We start from the raw sequence: 9028 nt of genomic DNA on the forward strand, positions 1-9028 counted from the left end.
AGAACTGTTAACCGAACCGAACGAATAGAGGGGCCTCACTGAACCAAACCCAACCGACCTTTTCGGGTAATTCAGTTAATCGAAATTAACCGAATTAATGTGAAATTAATTAATAAAAATAATATAATTGTAGGCTTTTTTACCAAATACTAACTAACTATTAACAAATTAACATATACTAATTAACATATTAACAAATTAATATATACTAATTAACATATTAACAAATTAACATATACTAATTTACATTTAAATTTTAATTAATTATTAAATCGGTTATTTTGGTTAACCGAATTAACATTCCTCTTAATTGAACCGATTAACCGAATTTTGTAAAATCATAACCGAACCAACTAATCTTGTGTTCTTAACCGAACCGAACCGACCAATTTCGGTCGATTAATTCGAGTTTCCCCGAATCATGCTCACCCCTAGGGGGAGGGGGGCAGGAGCATTTAATGTCAAGGGAAAGTAAAAAAAAAGGAAAAAAAAAAAGGGAGGGGGGCAGGAGCATTTAATGCCAAGGGAAAGTTAAAAGAAAAAAGGAAAAAAAGGGGGAGGGGGCAGGAGCATTTAATGCCAAAGGAAAGTAAAAAAAATGGAATTTTTTTTTTGTTAATTTCTGGGAGTAATTAAACAAATATTTTTTTTTATTTTGAAATAATTAACATATTTTTTTTATTTTTTTATAAAATACAAAAAAATTTTAAAAAATGTAATATTTGAATAATTATTCAATAAACTAAGAACAACTTACCCAACTTTAATTCCTCTCAACAAATTCAAAATAAATTGCAGGAGTGAAAAAAAAAATTGCATGCATGCATAAAAATGTAAATTGAATTTTAATAATTAATAAATTTAATTATCATTATTATTTTTTATAAAAAATTAGTTATTTTTTTATTTTAAATCTGTAATACATAAATTTATTTTAATGTTTAATTGGTAGTTTTAAATTTATTTAAAAAATAAACAAACATAGGTCAAAAGTAATTTCAATAAAAAAAAAAAAATGAGCGTGTCGAGCGAGCCAGCTCAGGATTTCAATTTATACGTATAAATTGTTGGAACTGTTGAGAATTCCACTTGTAAAGTTTGTCCCACATTGAAAAAAATTAGTATTTGATTGGTACTTATATACATGGTATACTTCAAGACCCAATATGTTTAAGCTTTTGGGCCAAGTTGGTTTTCATTCATATGTATTAAGTCCACCTTTGGACTCCTCCAGTGCTAACAAGAACCTATGGAGTATTGTGGGGGATCATGGGGGGTGAAGGCCCTGATAGTTTGAGTGGAAGTTGAATTTCATGGTAAGAAAACTGCATAGGTTTTAGAAAGTAGAGAGACTCGCCGAGAGGGAGACCAAGGGAGAAGAAAGACGGAGTGCGCCAGTTTTATGAATGAAACGTGTAGAAGTAAAGGGTCAGCGGGCTGATGAGCCTTGACCTAATATATTTCTTACAAAATATATATATATATTTTAAGAAGACAATTTTGTACGATACGTGTAAGTCAAAAACTGACTTTTCAAAAGTCGATTTTTTGACATTTTCATTTTTTTTTTTTTTTTGTTTTTTGTGTCTAAATGTTTGTACAAGTTTTTTGTTTTGTTTTTATTTATTTTTAACCCAAACTAACTTTTGAAAAGCCGGTTAGGTAGGAAATATTAAATTTTAAAATTTTCATATATAAAATACATGTAAAATAATTAGGGGGGGGGGGGCAGGAGCATTTAATGCCAAGTGAAAGTAAAAATAAAAAGGGGTAGGAGCATTTAATGCCAAGGGAAAGTAAAAAAAAAAGGCAAAAAAATGGAATTTTTTTTTTTTGTTAATTTTTGGGAGTAATTAAACAAAATTTTTTTTTATTTTGAAATAATAAACATATTTTTTTTATAAAATACAAAAAAATTTTAAAAAATGTAATATTTGAATAATTATTCAATAAACTAAGAACAACTTACCCAACTTTAATTCCTCCCAACAAATTCAAAATAAATTGCAGGAGTGAAAAAAAAAAATTGCATGCATGCATAAAAATGTAAATTGAATTTTAATAATTAATAAATTTAATTATCATTATTATTTTTTATAAAAAATTAGTTATTTTTTTATTTTAAATCTGTAATACATAAATTTATTTTAATGTTTAATTGGTAGTTTTAAATTTATTTAAAAAATAAATAAACATAGGTTAAAAGTAATTTCAATAAAAAAAATGAGCGTGTCGAGCGAGCCAATTCAGGGCTTCAATTTATACGTATAAATTGTTGGAACTGTTGAGAATTCCACTTGTAAAGTTTGTCCCACATTGAAAAAAATGAGTATTTGATCGGTACTTATATACATGGTATACCCCAAGACCCAATATGTTTAAGCTTTTGGGCCAAGTTGGTATTCATCCATATGTATTAAGTCCACCTTTGGACTCCTCCAGTGCTAACAAGAACCTACGGAGTATTGTGGGGGATCATGGGGGGTGAAGGCCCTGATAGTTTGAGCGGAAGTTGAATTTCATGGTAAGAAAACTGCCCACGGAGAGGAGGGAAAATCAAGAGGGCTAGGGTTTTAGAAAGTAGAGAGACTCGCCGAGAGGGAGACCAAGGGAGAAGAAAGACGGAGTGCGCCAGTTTTATGAATGAAACGTGTAGAAGTAAAGGGTCGGCGGGCTAATGAGCCTTGACCTAATATATTTCTTAAAAAATATATATATATTTTAAGAAGACAATTTTGTACGATACGTGTAGGTCAAAAACTGACTTTTCAAAAGTCGATTTTTTGATATTTTCATTTTTTTTTTGTGTCTAAATTTTTGTGCAAGTTTTTTGTTTTGTTTTTATTTTTTTTATAACCCAAACTGACTTTTGAAAAGTTGGTTAGGTAGGAAATATTAAATTTTAAAATTTTCATATATAAAATACATGTAAAATAATATTTTATTTCATTCTTATATGTTAACTAATTTTTTTATGTAATTAGAAAGTAAAATATCATTTTTTGTCTTAATATTCCCAAAAGTAAATAATTTCAATTTTTTTTGATATTGTATTCATTTTTATACAATATTTTGTAATTAAAATATTAACTTACTTATGTTGATTCATTTGAAAAATAAATAAAAAGTGTAAAATATTTAATATTAAATGACACTTAAACTCAACTCAATGAGTCAAAGACTCGTTCGCCGTCACAATCGACCACACCCCCACCACGAAAAGAGGAGTCGCAAACGATCTGTATCAAACTCAAATAGAAAACCTTGTTGCATTATGTTTCCCATTGCTGAGAACCCCCGACGGCAAGCTCATCGACTGAATAATTGGGTACTTCACGTTTTGTTGTGTTTCGATGAAGTAGTTCCTCGCTGGAGGAGAGAACATCGATTTCCCAGCGAGCTCAAAATTCAGTCAAGGCAAATCCAATTTCGCAATACTCGACACGTTCATGTATAAATTGAAGCCCTGAGCTAGCTCGCTCGACACGTTCATTTTTTTTTTTATTGAAATTGCTTTTGACCTATGTTTATTTATTTTTTAAATAAATTTAAAACCACCAATAAAACATTAAAATAAAATTTATGTATTACGAATTTAAAATAAAAAAAATAACTAATTTTTTATAAAAAATAATAATGATAATTAAATTTATTAATTATTAAAATTCAATTTACATTTTTATGCATGCATGCAATTTTTTTTTCTTACTCCTGCAATTTATTTTGAATTTGTTGGGAGGAAATAAAGTTGGGTAACTTGTTTTTAGTTTATTGAATAATTATAAAAATATTACATTTTTTAAAATTTTTTTATTTTATAAAAAAATAAAAAAATATGCTTATTATTATTTTTTTAAAATATCTATTTAATTATTTTTTATTTAATTCCCCTAGACATTAAATGCCCCTGCCCCCCTCCCCTTCTCCCGCCGGTGCACGCTGTACCCCACCCTCTTTTTTATTATTTTTTTCCCTTTGAATTGCGACTGACAAGACATGACTCTTGATTTTTTTTTTCAAAAAAAAAAAAAAACTCAAACCGATTTTTGAAAAGTGGATTGAATACATTTTGGTATTTATTTGTCATTCCCTTCATATTTGTGTTTTTTATTTTTTTTCTTGAGTATTTTTGTAAAAAATTTTAAGACTTTTAAATATTTTTGAACAAATAAGAATAGTTTTTCATGATATAACATAAAAGACGTCATGATTGCACAATGAGGTCAGTCTAATAATAAAATAATAATTTAAATCTATATAAAAGTTAATTTTGCATACTAAAACTATAGACGGGTGCTCTAAAAAAATATTATTTATTATTTTTTTATTTTTTTTTTATTTATTTATTTTTTTTTTTTTTGCAGTTTTGACCATCGTTTACATGAAAAGAAAATAAAATTTGCTTATCCTCGAAAACTGGATAGGCAAGAAAAAAACAATTAATAGGATAAAAAAAGCCCCATATTTTATACATATAAAAGAATATAAGGCAAGTGAGATGGACCATACATAGGTCAAAAAATAATTTTATAATAATGTCATACCTTATAAAAAGGAACATGCCCATTTAAAATTTTATATAATTATTAGAATATTGCCTTAATGTATAATTTTCAATAAAGAATTTAAACATTGAAAGAACATCATGTCTTTGAATTTCGTGACAGATCTTACTTATTATAAAATTTTGGGTAATTATAAAATCGTCACCTTTCGTAACTTTATTTTATATAGAAATCAAATAATAACTTGATATTTAAAAACTAAAAAAAAAATTTAAAATGTTTTTTACAATGGATGTATGTTTGATTCAAAAACATTAGCACATATATCTACATTTCAATGCATAATGCAAGTTGGTGATTAGATTTGGTTCCCTTCATTTTTTAAATTATTTTTTATTTATTATTTTTAGATTGGTTCGCATTATGCTTAGTTTATTATTTGTTACTATCATATTCATTCTAGTTATTTATCATTTTCTAAAGACATGATTGAGTATGATTCCTGGGGGTGGAGGACGCTGATCCGCAGGTTTGGTGCTGTACCAGGGGGTCCGAAGAGATCGTTGGTGGTTGGAGTTCCTATGTAATAAAAAAAAATTGTGAAATATCAATTTATAATTAATTGAACTAGTATTTCTAACTTTAGATTTGAATATATTTAAATATTTGTATGACACTTATTATAAAAAATTATGCTGTTATGTTCTAAATTCATACAAATTTAAATCCAAAACTTTCCATATTTATATATCCCAAATTTTTTGTTTCAAAACTATAAATGTAACGACCCCAAAAATATATATACGTGATTAGTGTAATAATCCTAAAAAATTATTATTATTATAATTATTAAATTAAAATATTAATTAAATAAACAAATAATATAATAATATATATGGATAAATATAAAAGATATTATATACACACACGCGCGCGCGCGCACCAAATGTGACAACCCGAATAATAATGAGATTTAAATAATAAAGAACAAGGGTAATGGAAACAGTAACAGAAAGCGGAAGTCGACTTCGTCTTACACTTTGGAAGGAATAACCGAGGGGAGTCATCAGGGCTTCGTCGATGAATACAGGAGATTCGTCGACAAAGGTATAAGAGAATTCGTTGATGAAGACAGGATTCGTCGACGAGGAAATACTAAGAGAGGTTTTTGAACCGTCTGAATTTCGTTGACGAGGAGTGGATTTCGTCGACGAAATCATTGAAGGACTCGTCAATGAATGACGTGGTTCATCGATGAATTCAATTTTATAAATATAGAAAAATCTGGATTTTAACTTCATTGTTAAGCAAGCTTTCCTCTCTCTTTCTCCCCTTGGGCCCTCTCTCTCTCTCTCTCATTGATTTTGGGTCAGATTTACGCCGGATCGACAATCCGAAGTCACCACGACACTCCTAGGGAAGTTCTTTCCAAATCTATCGGAGTGGATCATTGGTGAAAGCAAGTTAGAAATCATCCCTAAGTTAAGGTAAGACTTTTTAAGCCAAATTTGGTCTTACGACAGTTATAGGAAATGATATACATCTAGAAATACTGAAGTTTGATACTGGGAGTTTTCAGTTTCAGGGTATTGATAAGGAAATCCTACGGGGGTTAGACCAAGATATTTTAGGGGCTTTCTCAGTAGTTAGGTAAGAGAATAAACTAAAACAGTTACTTTTCACACAAATTATTATTATTTATGAGGAACTTGATTTCTTGAAATATTTACGATATTTGGATATTATAGAATAAATGTACGTTTGAGAAAAATACTGCTAATGTGATGAAACTTATATATATGTATGAGATGTCAGAAATTATAATTTTTAGAATATAATGTATGGTTTTATACAACAAATGTATGACATGAATATTATTTTCCATGGAAGAATATCATGATACGACGATGAAACGAATGAAATATGTTTTGTGAAATTATGAAAGAGTACAGTATATTATGATGATTTTGAAATGCATGGTAATTGATTTAATTTCAAAACGATATGTATAATATGTTCGGTACGAGACCGTAATTATGATATGTTCGACACGAGGCCGTAATTACGAAAGATGCTATATAATCATGTACTATATGTTATCAGAACCCGAATGTTAGTTTAGTTCAATTCAGGAGCTCGGTACCGTAACTATATATAGATCAGATATCTATGTTCAGATTAGTACTAACCACCCCACGAGGGGGTGGGAGATGTATAGTCGATGTGACTTTTAGTAGAGTATGGACGTCCACCTGACAGTTTAGACCAGGGTGTGGTGGGCTCATCGTACTTACAGACATTTTTGACTCGACAGTGGTCAGCCAGCCATTGTCGGGTCCCGCCTTCGGGTTGCACAATCCGTCATGGGGGGTAATACATGACATTAGCTAGCTATTCATCCTGGGTATGTTTTCAATATTATCAGTTATAACAGATGTTTTATGTACGTTATGATTTATCAATAAATATGAAGGTATATGAGAATTCAGTATGATATGATGAATGTTTACCGATATATGAAATGTACTGTATATGTATAATTGTATTAAATGTTTATGTTGTTACACAGGTGTATTTAGTTTATTTTCCTTTATTGAGATGTGTCTCACCCCCAACCTTAATTAATTTTTCAGGAAACCCTGAGTGACCGACAGGTTGTGGCTACCGTTAAGTTAGTAATATTACCCTATTAGGAGGGTAAGATTTTGTACTAGGATTAAAATTATTTTGCGTTTGATCCTAGAGTTATTTTGATGTTTATGAGGATATATATAAATACAGTTATATGATGTTGTAGTAAACTCTGGCATTATGCTTTATGGATAGATGATTTAGATTTTATGCTTGCTGCTGCTTAGATTTTTGCTGTGATCGACAGGTGTCTCCATTACCTACGGGTTAAGGTTGACTTTTCCATTTATTATGTTACATTTTATGTTAAGGAATTTGAGGTCGTTACACCAAAGGATTGAGGAGTGCCTTCTCTCTCCTTTCCATCCTTAGCGCTCTCTCTCTCTCTCTCTCTCTCTCTCTCTCTCTCTCTCTCTCTCTTATTTAATTTAATATATTTATTTATTTATTAATTTATTTTATTTATTAATTCTTAAGAAATTCTTAAAATTACGAAAATACTCTTCCTCCAATTCTCTATAAATAGAAAGTTTTTCATCTATTTTTCATAAAAAAAATTAAAAGAATAGTTGATTAAAAGGTAAGTGAGTTTGATTATGTTAGTTTTTTATTAAAATGTTCAAAAGGTTATTTATCTTGGGATAGTTTACAACATTATTATATTCAGTTAAAAATAAATATTTTTAGTATGAAATTGTGTGGTATGAGCTTATCTTATTACATAAATGAGCAAGTATGAGATTTTATGGTCTTATATATTATTACATATGAATAATGTTGAGATTGTTATGATACTGTGTTTTATTACATAAATTATAATTGTATGTTTTAAGAACTCTAATGGTTCAAATGTTGTGGATGTTTGGTACTTGAGTTACAGATGAGTATGAGTACAACCACATTATTGTGTAAGTATAGATGGAAGACAGTGAATTTGTCCTGAGTGCACACCTGCCGGGTTCGGGGTGTGACATTGAAAACAAAAATTCTACAACTTGTAAATAGAAATGTAAGGTGAAAAAAAATCAAATCAAGATACAAATAATCATATACGCGCAAGCCTAACCGTCGAAACATCAATTGGTAATTTAGAAGCAACTAATAATTTTGGGATTGGTTCCTAGTTTTAAACATTTTAGCAGGATTAATAAAATGAATGCTTAAATTATTAATATTTCATGGAGAGTTTGACCCTCTTTCCCCTCCTAGATCTAAAATGAAGTTTTCCTTTTAAAAAGTAGTAACACATTTTATAAATGCTTTTTCATTGAATTATGTCTAATTTTCTATCGTGGGTAGACTTTATTGCTTTTAAGGTATTTTAATATGTTGTAAAGTATTTTTTGAGAATATTTAAAGGAAATTTTAATTTCAGTTGAATAAAATTTAAATTGATATGTTATGTTCAAATGAAGACTCACCATATTTTTAGAGCCACCTCTTTAGTGAAGGTGGGTCAAGTAAGCACATACTTAATCTTATATTAAGCGACAATGTTATACAACTAGAACTAATTTTCTATAGATTAGGTATAATTTTGAACGATTAAACAAAAATTTGTGAATATAGAGAAAAAGTTTGAGGAATTTATAAAAAAATTATTTGGATCACTTGAAATAAGTTATTAAAAATTTTAATTTATTGGATGAACATTTGGCAAAGTTATTTAACTTAACAATAATTGAATTGTGACTTAATCTTTACACCGTTTGAAATTAAGTATTGCAAGCATAAAGTTTAATTATTGTTTTTGCTAACCATGAGGCTTAAAAAGTTCTCCAAAATTTATAGATCATTAAATAACGGTAAAGTGAGTGTGAAAACCATTAATGAGAAGATTTTGTTACAACTAAACAAATGAATTTGAGAAATGGAAACCTCCTATGATAACT

Source organism: Malania oleifera, chromosome 1, assembly GCF_029873635.1.
Source record: "Malania oleifera isolate guangnan ecotype guangnan chromosome 1, ASM2987363v1, whole genome shotgun sequence".
NCBI classification, from domain to species: Eukaryota; Viridiplantae; Streptophyta; class Magnoliopsida; order Santalales; family Ximeniaceae; genus Malania; species Malania oleifera.